General features: G+C 37.6%; 1 pseudogene; it reads left to right on the top strand.

Annotated features, from left to right (window-relative positions):
- Positions 1 to 312: 312 nt before the first annotated feature.
- LOC141513131 (vacuolar-sorting protein SNF8 pseudogene) lies at positions 313 to 805 on the top strand (annotated as a pseudogene).
- The last annotated feature ends 11,100 nt before the right edge of the window (positions 806 to 11,905 follow it).

Genomic DNA, 11,905 nt, shown 5'->3' with positions numbered 1-11,905 from the left:
CTGAGAGGTGTGAGGTGGTACCTCAGAGAAACTTCAATTTGCATTTCTCTAATAAGTAATGATTTAGAGTGCACTTGTCTGCATATCAGTCTTACGTGAAAAACCAAAAAGATGCAAACAGGAAGGGCTTTTATAGTGTCTTAGCAATTGAATTTTTTGCTTTAAAATTTCTGACTATATAGTGTATATTTAATCAGTTACTTGGGGTGTATACTCAATTAGTCCTACTTGAAAAACACTAAAGCATGAATATAATGATCTTAGTTTAAAAATTGATTAAATGGGAGACGCCAGGGCCAGCAGGCGGGCAGGATGCACCGCTGCGGGGTGGGCGCTGGCGCCATCACCAAGAAGAAATTGGCCGAGGCCAAGTATAAGGAATGGGGCACGGTCCTGGAGGAAGATCAGCTGGCCCAGATGTCAAAACAACTGGACATGTTTAAGACCAACTTGGAAGAATTTGCCAGTAAACACAAGCAAGAAATTCGGAAGAATCCTCAGTTCCAGTTGCAGTTCCAGGATATGTGCCACCATTGGGGTTGATCCCTTGGCCTCTGGAAAAGGATTTTGGTCTGAGATGCTGGGCGTTGGAGACTTTTATTATGAGCTGGGTGTTTAGATTATTGAAGTATGCCTGGCACTGAAGCATCGGAATGGAGGTCTGATCACTCTGGAGGAACTACACCAGCAGGTGTTGAAGGGAAGGGGCAAGTTTGCTCAGGATGTCAGCCAAGATGACCTCATCCTGGCTATTAAGAAACTGAAAGCTCTGGGCACTGGCTTCAGTTGGAATGGCCAGAGCTGAACAGAAGGTTTGATCTTCAGATACAGGACTCAGGTGAAGCATGGAGATTGGAGGAGAGGGGGGAAATATGAGGGACTTAATGAGGATGAACTACATGTATTCCTGCATAGAAAAATGACACTGATAATACTCATATGAACCTTCTCAGTTAATAGAGCAGGTAGAGAGAGCTTTTATAGTTGAAACACAGGAGAAAGCTGAACTCGAAGATAAAATATGGTGTAAAAATGGAGTCAATAGATAAAAAGGGAAATGGAATGGGAGAAAGAAAAAGGAGAGGGGGAATAGCCCAAGATATTTCACATAAGATTTTTTTTATTACAATGAGCTATTGTAATGATATGGAAGTGGGGATGCAAGGGGGAACCTTTGCTCTCATCAGAGATGGCTAGGAGAGGAAACAGCATATATACTTAATGGGTTATAGACATCTGGAGTAAGAAGGATCGGGGAGCAGGGGGAAGGGGTGGGGATGTGAATAAAGGAGGAGAGGATGGACCATGGGGGGAGAGTGACCAGATATAACACATTTTCTTTCTTACTTCTTGCAAGGGGCTGGGATTGGAAGGCCTGCCCAGGACCACAGGGCCAGGTGGATTCTGGGCCTAAGGGGGTGGTATGGGGGCTCAGGGCTTTTTAGCCCCAGGACCAGGGATCTGTCTGCTGAGCCAGTCAATGACCCTACAGCAGAGTCAGAGTGAAAGGAGAGAGAAAATAGAGTACATGATAGTGGAGAAATAAGAAAGGAGGGAGTTGCGATCAGCAATGGCAACAGTGGAAAAATATGGAAATAACTTTTGTGATGGACTTATCATAAAGAATGAGATCCACCCATGAAAAAAACTGATTAAATGAATATAAAGCCATATGTACAATTTGTTATTTTGGAAATTGATTTTTGAAAAAATAATAATTTCATGTCACATAGAGACCATGCTTTTTTTCAAATCTGAACCTAATCAGGTCATATTTTAATAACCCTACAAATTGACAGGACTAATTTTTAAAACTGGTTAATGATTCCTGAGGCAAATATTATTTAAGAAGTCCAAGATTAGGGTGGAGCCAAGATGGCGACATGAGAGGATCGTCTCTTAGGTGCTCTCTCATAAAACTTATAAACTATGTACTCTAACTAAATTTTCAAGAGACAGAACCCACAGAGGGACCCAGTGAGGCAGTTCTCCTACTCAAGGTAACCTGGAAAAGAGTAGAAAGGCTTTGCTCCCCAAGGTTGGAGTGGCGGCCCGCCAGAGGGGTGACCTGCCAGAGCGGAAGAACTTCAGCCTCCTAGAGGCTCCCAGCAGCAGGGGAGTTTCCTGACTTATGCCCCGGGGAGCACCGGGCATAAATTGGGGAACAGTGGGGGACCTCTGCCAGAGTGAGGCGGCGAAGCCCAGCCCTCAGGGCACACAGCAAGTAGCATGGCCAACGCAGTCCAGATCCATGAAACAGAAGCAGGCTGACCTGGTAAGCAGGAGTCCCCAGGGCATGAGCCCATTGAACCTAGGGAGGGGAGGGAAGAGAGACTGCAGAGATCTGCCCCTGGAGAAGGACTCTGGAGTTCTGACCACATTCAGATTCTGATAGCAGTCTAGGCCCCCCCATAGAACAGCAGGCCCCCCCCCCCACCTCAGCCCCATGGTAGAGAGGGGCGCTTATGGTCATTCACAGACCAGGAGGGAGGACAGAGCCTCACACACTGAGATCCTTGTGGGAGTGTTCCAAAAGCTCAGGAAGCACCTCAAAACCAGGCTTAGGCTGGGAAAATGAGTAAGCAGAGAAACAAGAGGAACACCATTGAGAAATATTTTGCCTGTGAGCCCAAGAAGGATCAAAATACTCAGTCTGAAGATGAGGAAGCACAAGCTCCTGCATCTAAAGACCCCAAGAAAAACAGAAATTGGGCTCAGGCTATGACAGAGCTCAAAAAAGACTTTGAAAATCAAATGAGGGAGTCAGAAGAAAAACTAGGAAAAGAAATGAGAGAGATGCAGGAAAAACATGAAAATGAAGTCAGCAGCTTAGTCAAGGAAATCCAAAAAAATGCTGAAGAAAATAACATGTTAAATGGTCAAATGGATAAAACAATCCAAAAAGTTATTGAGGAGAAGAATGCTTTAAAAAGCTGAATTGGCCAGATGGAAAAAGAGATAAGAAATCTTTCTCTGATGAGAAAAATTCTTCAGACAAAGAATAGAACTCAGGGAGATTGCTGAATTTACAAGAAATCAGGATGCAATACTTCAAAAACAAAAGAATGAAAAATTAGAAGAAAATGTGAAACACCTAATTGAAAAATCAACTGATATGTAAAATAGATTTAGAAAAGATAATTTAAAAATTATTGGGATACCTGAAAGTCATGATCAGGAAAAGAGACTTGACATCATTTTCAAAGAATTACTACAGGAAAATTGCCCTGATATCCTAGAAGCAGAGGGAAAAATAGAAATGGAGAGAATCCACTAATCCCTCGAGAAAGAGATTCCCAAAAAACCAACTCCCAGGAATATTATAGTCAAGTTCTAGAACTCCCAAATCAAAGAGAAAATATTACAAGCAGGCAGAAGGACACAATTCAAATATCATGGAGCTGCAGTCAGGATCTCACAGGACTTAGCAGCAACTGCATTAAAAGCCCGTAGGGCTTGGAATATAATATACTGGAAGGCAAAAGAGCTTAAAATGCAACCAAGAATCAACTACCTAGGAAAACTGAATGTCCTCTTCCAGGGAAAAAGATGGACTTTCAATGAACCAGGGGGATTTCAAATGTTCCTGTTGGAATGGCCAGAGCTGAACAGAAGGTTTGATCTTCAAATACAGGATTCAGGTGAAGCATAGAGATTGGATGAGAAGGGGAAAATATGAGGGACTTAATGATGATGAATTGCATGTATTCCTGTATAGAAAAAAGATACTGATAATACTCATATGAACCTTCTCAATTAACAGAGCAGGTAGAAGGAGCTTTTATAGATGAAGCACAGGAGAAAGCTGAATTTGAAGATAAAATATGGTGTAAAAATGGAGTCAATAGAAAAAAATGGAAATGTAATGGGAGAAAGAAAAAGGAGAGGGGGAATAGGCCAAGATATTTCATATAATAAGATTTTTCTTTATTACAATGAGCTATTGCAATGATATGGAAGGGGGGGGAGTCAAGGGGGAATGAGGGAATCTTTGCTCTCATCAGAGGTGGCTAGGAGAGGAAACAGCATATATAATCAATGGGGGTATAGATATCTGGAGTAAGAAGGATAAGGGGGGGGACGGGGGAAGGGGTGGGGATGTGAATGAAGGAGGAGAGGACGGACCATGGGGGGAGAGTGGTCAGATATAACACATTTTCTTTTTTACTTCTTGCAAGGGGCTGGGATTGGATGGCCTGTCTGGGACCATAGGGCCAGGTGGATGCTGGGCCTAAGGGGTGGTATGGGGGCTTGGGGCCTCTTGGCACCAGGGCCAGGGATCTGTCTGCTGTGCCACTCAGCTACCCTATAGCAGAGTCAGAGTGAAAGGAGAGAGAAAATATAGTACATGGTAGTGGAGAAATACAAAAGGAGGAGTTGTGATCAGCAATGACAAAGGTGGAAAAATATGGAAATAACATTTGTGATGGACTTATCCTAAAGAATATGATCTACCCACGACAGAGTTGGTGGTGTTGGAACATAGACTGAAGCACATTTATTATTATTATTATTATTAGTAGTAGTAGTAGTATTTGGGTGGGGTGCAGGGCAAATGGCTCTGGGTGGCCTGCCTGGGGCTGCATAGCAGGGTGATTGTTGGGTGTCTGAGGCCGGATTTGGACCCCTGTGCTCCAGGCTCAATGGCCAGTGCTCTGTCTGCCACCCAGCTACCCCTACTATTATTTCTATTTTATTTTATTTTGTGTCTTTTTTTTTTCTTGTTTTGGTTTTTGCAGGGCAGAGGGGTTGGGGTGGCTTGCATGTCACACAGCTGGGTGATTGTTGGGTGTATGAGGCTGGATATGGGCTCCCATGTTCCTGGCTCCAGGGCTGGTGCTCTGTCCACTGAGCCACCTGGCCATACCTACAATTAATACTATTTTTTATTTTAATTTTAATTTTTTCTCTCCCCTTTACTTTATTGCTCAAACGAGTCTATATTTTTTTGGGGGAGGGGATATTTTGTTTACTCTTAAATAAGAATATTTTATTAATGTATAAAAAACATTTTTTACAAAATGAAAGTAAATAAATATTAAATTAAGAAGCCCAAGATCTCAGAACATTTAAAAATGTGCTTTAAAGTTACTCAGGTCTTTAAAAAAAATAGCTTTTTCTAAGGAGTCAGAAAGAAAAATTGTAGTTTGCTAATATGCTCCCATTAAACATCCCCACATGAGCAGCCCAGCAAAGACTAGAGTATTTCTGATTTAAAAGATACCCCACACACTGATATTTTCCCAAAACTGATAGGGTCTAGGTTAGCATTTTATCACTTTATTATCATGAAATTATGTTTCTACTATCTATAGGGTCTACAGAAAGTTCTTTCAGAATCTTCAAATTTTCTAGTGACTTGGGTAATAGAGATGATAGAAACAATCTCTAATCCACCTAGTAAGAATGGCAAATCTCCTTTTAACAGCCAGCATGGACTGAAGTTTTTGTTTATTTGTCACAGGATCTGAAATAATATTATGTTGTATAGAATTCTGGAATGAATGTGGTCATTTTAAACTATAATAAATGTGCTTTCAAAATGCAAAAAAAAATAAGTAATGATTTAGAGCAATTTTTCATATGACCATGGATTACTTTTGCATATCCTTTGACCATTTGTCAGTTGGGGAATACTTTTAAAAAAAAAATTGGGGCAGCTAAGTGTCCCTGGAGTCAGGAGTACCTGAGTTCAAATCCGAAATTGATTCCGTCCTCTGTATATTTTAGAAATGAGTCCTTTGTCAGAAACATTAGTTGTAAAGATTGTTTCCCAGTGGGCTACATTTCTTTTGATCTTGGTTACAGTGGTTTTATCTGTGCAAAAGCTTTCAAATGTAATGTAATCCAAATCATCTAGTTTGTTTTTAGTGATGTTCTCCATCTCTTCCTTAGTCATAAACTGCTCCCCTTTCCATAGATCTGACAGATAAACTTGTCCTTGATCTTCTAATTTGCTTATAGTATTGTTTTTTATGTCTAAATCCTGTATCCATTTGGATCTTATCTTGCAATAGGGTGTGAGGTGTTGGTCTAATCTAAGTTTCTTCCATACTAATTTCCAATTTTCCCAGCAGTTTTTAATCAAAGAGAGAGTTTTTATCCCAATAGATAGACTCTTTGGGTTTATCAAACAGCAGATTACTATAAGTCCACCACTCTATTTTCTTTTAGTTTTTTTACAAGGCAAATGAGGTTAAGTGGCTTGTCCAAGGCCACACAGCTAGGTAATTATTAAGTGTCTGAGGTCGGATTTGAACTCAGGTATTCCTGACTCCAGGGCCAGTGCTTTATCCACTGTGCCACCTAGCCGCCCCTACCACTCTATTTCTTAGCCATTACCACAGAATTTTGATCACTGAAGCTTTATAATATAATGTTAGACTGGGTAGAGCTAAGCCCCCTTCCCTTCTTTTGCACTTTTTTTCATTAAATTCCTGGAAATTCTTGACTTTTTATTTCTCCATATGAATTTACTTACAACTTTTTCTTACTCATTTAAGTAATTTTTTGGAATTTTGATTGGTAGGGTACTAAACAGGTAGTTTAGTTTTGGTCCAATTGTCATTTTTATTATATTAGTTCTACCTAACCATGAGCAGTTGATGTTTGCCCAGTTATTTAAATCTGCTTTAATTTGTGTGAAAAGTGTTTTGTAATTATTTTCAAACAGTTTCTTTGTCTGTATTGGGAAATAGACTCCCAGTTATTTTATATTGTCTGAGGTTACTTTGAATGGGATTTCTCTTTCCTGCTCTTCCTGCTGTATCTTGCTAGTCATAAATAGAAAAGTTGAGGATTTATGAGGGTTTATTTTATATCCTGCCACTCTGCTAAAATTGCTAATTGTTTCCAGTAGTTTTTTCGATGATTTCTTGGGATTCTCTAGGTCATCATGTCATCTGCAAAGAGTGAGAGTTTTGTTTCTTCCTTACCAATTCTAATTCCTTCAATTTCTTTTTCTTCTCTAACTTCTGAAGCTAACATTTCTAATATGATATTGAATAGTAGTGGTGATAATGGGCATCCTTGTTTCACCCCTGATCTTATTGGGAATGCCTCTTGCCTCTCCTCATTGAATAAGCTTGCTGATGGTTTCAGATAGATAGTGCTTATTATACTAAGGAACAGTCCATTTATTTCTTCACTTTCTTGTGTTCTTAGTAGGAATGGGTACTGTATTTTGTCAAAAACTTTTTCAGCATTTATTGATATAATCATATAATTTCTGATAGGTTTGTTGTTAATATAATTAATTATACTAACAGTTTTCCAGCCCTACATTCCTGGGATAAATCCTACTTGGTCAAAATGTATTATCTTAGTAATAACTTGTAATAGCTTTGCTAAGATTTTATTTAAGATTTTTGCATCTATATTCATCAGGGAGATAGGTCTATAATTTTCTTTCTCTGTTTTAACTCTTCCTGGTTTAGGTATCAGCACCATATTGGTGTCATAGAAAGAGTTAGGCAGAGTTCCATCTTCCCCTATTGCTTTTTATTTTTTATTTTTTAGATTTTTGCAAGGCAAATGGGGTTAAGTGGCTTGCCCAAGGCCACACAGCTAGGTAATTATTAAGTGTCTGAGGCTGGCTTTGAACTCAGGGACTCCTGACTCCAGGGCAGGTGCTCTATCCAGCAAGCCACCTAGCCGCCTCTTCCCCTATTTTTCCAAAGAGTTTATATAGAATTAAAACCAATTGTTCCTTAAATGTTTGGTAGAATTCACTTGTGTATCCATCAGGCCCTGGAAATTTTTTCTTAGGGAGTTCAATGATGACTTGTTGAATTTCTTTTTCTGAGATAGGGTTGTTTAAGTATTTAATCTCCTCTTCATTTTACCTGGGCAACTTATATTTTTGTATATATTCATCTATTTCACTTAGATTGTCAAATTTATTGACACAGAGTTGGGCAAAATAATTCCAAATTATTACTTTAATTTTCTCCTCATTGGTGGTGAGTTCACCTTTTTTCATTTTATGATACTAGCAATTTGGTTTTCTTCTTTCTTTTTTTTAAATCAAATTGATTAGATGTTTATCAATTTATTGGTTTATTTCTTAAAACCAGTTCTTGGCTTTATTTATTAATTCAATAGTTTTTTGCTTTTGTGTTTATTAATTTCTCCTTTAATTTTTAGAATTTCTAATTTGGTATTTAATTGGGGGTTTATAATTTGCTCTTTCTCTAATTTTTTAGTTGCATATTTATTTCATTGATTTCCCCTTCCTCTAATTTATTCATGTAAGCATTTAAAGATATAATATATTCCCTGACATCCACTTTGAGTGAATCCCATAGATTTTGGTATGTTATTTCATTATTGTAATTATCTAGGGTAAAATCATTAATTCTTTCTATAATTTATTGCTTGAGCCACTCATTTTTTAAAAATGAGGTTATTCAATTTCCAATTAGTTCTGGGTCTATATCTCCCTGGCCCAATATTGCATATGATTATTATTGCATTGTGATCTGAGAAAGATGTATTCACTATTTCTGCCTTTCTGCAATTTATTATTAGTTTTTCATGCCCTAGTACCTGGTCAATTTTTGTATATGTGCCATGTACTGCAGAGAAAAAAGTGTATTCCTTACTATCCCCATTCAATTTCCTCCATAAGTCTATCATATTTAGATTTTTTTCTAACAATCTATTTACCCCCCTATCTTCCTTCTTGTTTATTTTATTTATTTTTATTTATTTTTCTTGTTTATTTTATGAGTTGATTTATCTAAATCTGAGAGTGGGAGGTTTAGGTCTCCCACTAGTAGAGTTTTGCTGTCTATGTCTTCCTGTAGTTCTTTCAGCTTCTCCTGTAAGAATTCGGATGCTAGAGGCTCAGGCTGGGAAAATGAGGAAGCAGAGAAATAAGAGGAAGACCATTGAGAAATATTTTGCGCATGAGCCGAAGAAGGATCAAAATACTCAGTCTGAAGATGAGGAAGCACAAGCTCCTGCATCTAAAGACTCCAAGAAAAACAGAAATTGGGTTGAGGCTATGACAGAGCTCAAAAAAGACTTTGAAAATCAAATGAGGGAGTTGGAAGAAAAACTGGGAAAAGAAAGGAGAGAGATGCAGGAAAAACATGAAAATGAAGTCAGCAGCTTAGTCAAGGAAATCCAAAAAAATGCTGAAGAAAATAGCATGCTAAAAACCAGCTTAGGTCAAATGGATAAAACAGTTCAAAACGTTATTGAGGAGAAGAATGCCTTAAAAAAGAATTCGGATGCTATCCCATTGGGTGCATAAATATTCAGTATTGAAATCACTTTATTGTCTATGGTACTTTTTAGGAGGATATAGTTTACTTCCTTATCTCTTTTTAAGGCTATCTATTTTTGCAGCTGCTTTGTCTTAGATAAGAATTTCTACTTCTGCTTTTTTTTTTTACTTCAGCTGAAGCAAAATATATTTTGCTCCAACCTTTTACCTTTACTCTATATGTGTCTCTCTGCTTCAAATGAGTTTCTTGTAAGCAGCATATTATAGGATTCTGGTTTTTAATCCACTCTGCTATCCACTTACATTTTAAGGGAGAGTTCATCCCATTCATATTCAAAGTAATAATGCTAACTCTTTATTGCCCTCCATGCTATCTTCCCTCTGTTTGTCTTTTCCCCCTTTTTCCCTTTTTCTGTATTCCCCAGTATATTGTTTCTGAATACCAACCCCTTCAGTGTGTTTGCCCTCCTATATGCACCCCTTCCCCTTTCTTTTCCTTTTCCCTTTTTCCCTTTTCCCTTTCTTTCCTGCTGTTAGTTACCCTTTTTTCTCTCCCCCTGCCCTGTAAGAATTAAAATAAACCTACCAAAAATCTTTTTTTGTATATTTCTATGTTTACTAGCAAAACTAAATAAGAATAAAAAGAAATAATATGCATTTTGGAAGTCAAACTTCCAAGGCACACTGCAGATTTAACAGACTAGAACTATAAAATACTATTTACCAAAATAAAAAGAAATAAAAAATAATTTGAGAAGCATTTATTATTTATGGTTTACACATGCTGATATTATAAATAAAATGACTAACAATAAAAATAATAATACCAATATGAAACTTCAAGTTTTGAAAATATTTTGTATTTGGTATTCCATTCTATAGCAATATTATAAAAATGACAATACAACTCAAATTGAATACAGATATAGTACTATAATGTTTGAATTTCCTTTGAGGAACTTTGAAGACTTGAATAATACCATAAACAAATTTGTAGGAAGTAAAAAAAATCAAAAAGTGTAAGGGAAATGATGGGAAAAAGGAAGGAAAGGAGTCTACCATTTTCAGATCTTTAAATGTACTATAAAACTTATGGTACATATTTTTTTAAAAAAGAGAAAAACTGATCAATAAAAAAAGATGAGGCAAATAAAATCAAGAAGTAATCAAACATAGAAGCAAAGTGTTTTATAAAAGCAAGGAAAATAATTATAGAGTAAGATTCCCTGTCCAACATGAATTGTTCAGAGATCTGGAAAGAAGTTTGGAATAAATTTAGTAAAGACCTATTGAAAAGTAAATGAGAATTTAGAGCTCGAAGGGACATCAGGACCATCAAAAAAACCTACCAAACTGCAATAGTGCCCATCACCTAAATATTGCTAGGTCACATCATAAAAAATGAGGAGACACTAATATATAATTTAACCCAAATATATTAATGTGGTTTTTATCTTTAGACTTTGAAGAAAACCTGTGGAAGACAAGAGTGGTTTCCCAATAGAGAAGTAGCTCAAGGGTAGAAAGAAGCACTTTTCAAAAGGAAAAATATAAAACAACTATATGAAAGAATGCTATAGGGGGTGGAAAGAGCATCTAGTAAGCTAGTAGATAGGCTTAGGCATTGGAGTCAGAATAGGAGTTCAAATTTAGCCTCAGACACTAGACTCTTATTATTTGTGTAACTATGGGCAAGTCTCTCTTTTTTTTAAAGAAAGATTTTATTTATTTTGAGTTTTACAATTTTACCCCTCCTTTCCATGGTATACACTGATCTAAGTTGAATGTGATCAGAGAGAAATCATATCCATAAAGAAGAAAAATAAAGTATAAGAGATAGCAAAATTACATAAGAAAATAATGTTTTTGGGGGTGGCTAGGTGACATAGTGGATAGAGCACCAGTCGTCCTGGAGTCAGTTGTCCCTGAGCTCAAATCCAGCCTCAGACACTTAATAATTACCTAGCTGTGTGGCCTTGGGCAAGCCACTTAACCCCACTACTTTGCAAAAACTAAAAAAAAAAGATAACGTTTTTTTCTTTGGCCTTTGTTCAAACTCCACAATTCTTTCTCTGGTACAGATGGTATTCTCCATTGCAGATAGCCCCAAATTGTCCCTGATTGTTGCACTGATGGAATGAGCAAGTTCATCAAGGTTGATGATCACCCCTATATTGCTGTTATGGTATACAATGATTTTCTGTTTTGGCTCATCTTGCTCAGCATCAGTTCATGGAAATCCTTCCAAGTTTCCATGGGGATGTCTCTTAACCCTGATTGCCTCACATCCAGGGCTATCTTCAGCCATCCTGATTCATAACTGGCCCCTGGACCCAGATGATTCTGGAGGAGAAAATGAGAATGGTGACTCAGCAGAGCATCCTCCTAACTCAAATCCAATTTACATGCTTATTATGACATCACCTACTTAATCATGGTCTTCTTTGAGAAAAAAAAGACAAACATTACAGGGGGTGAAGACTAGATGGTTAGGTAAAGGCAGGGACTCCTTTGAGTTCTCCCCCAAACCATTCCAAATACTTTTAAATAATGACTCTAACCAAATTCTAGAAGGGCAGAACCCACAAGAAGACTGAGGGAAACAATTTTGCAGCCCAAGACAACTTGGAAGATCACCAGATAGAGTCTGTTGTACTGGGGTTAGAAAGGCCC

This window comes from Macrotis lagotis, chromosome 1 (assembly GCF_037893015.1).
Source record: "Macrotis lagotis isolate mMagLag1 chromosome 1, bilby.v1.9.chrom.fasta, whole genome shotgun sequence".
Lineage (NCBI taxonomy): Eukaryota > Metazoa > Chordata > Mammalia > Peramelemorphia > Peramelidae > Macrotis > Macrotis lagotis.
Note: the sequence above shows the minus strand (reverse complement) of the source record. Positions and strands in the feature narration are given on the sequence as shown.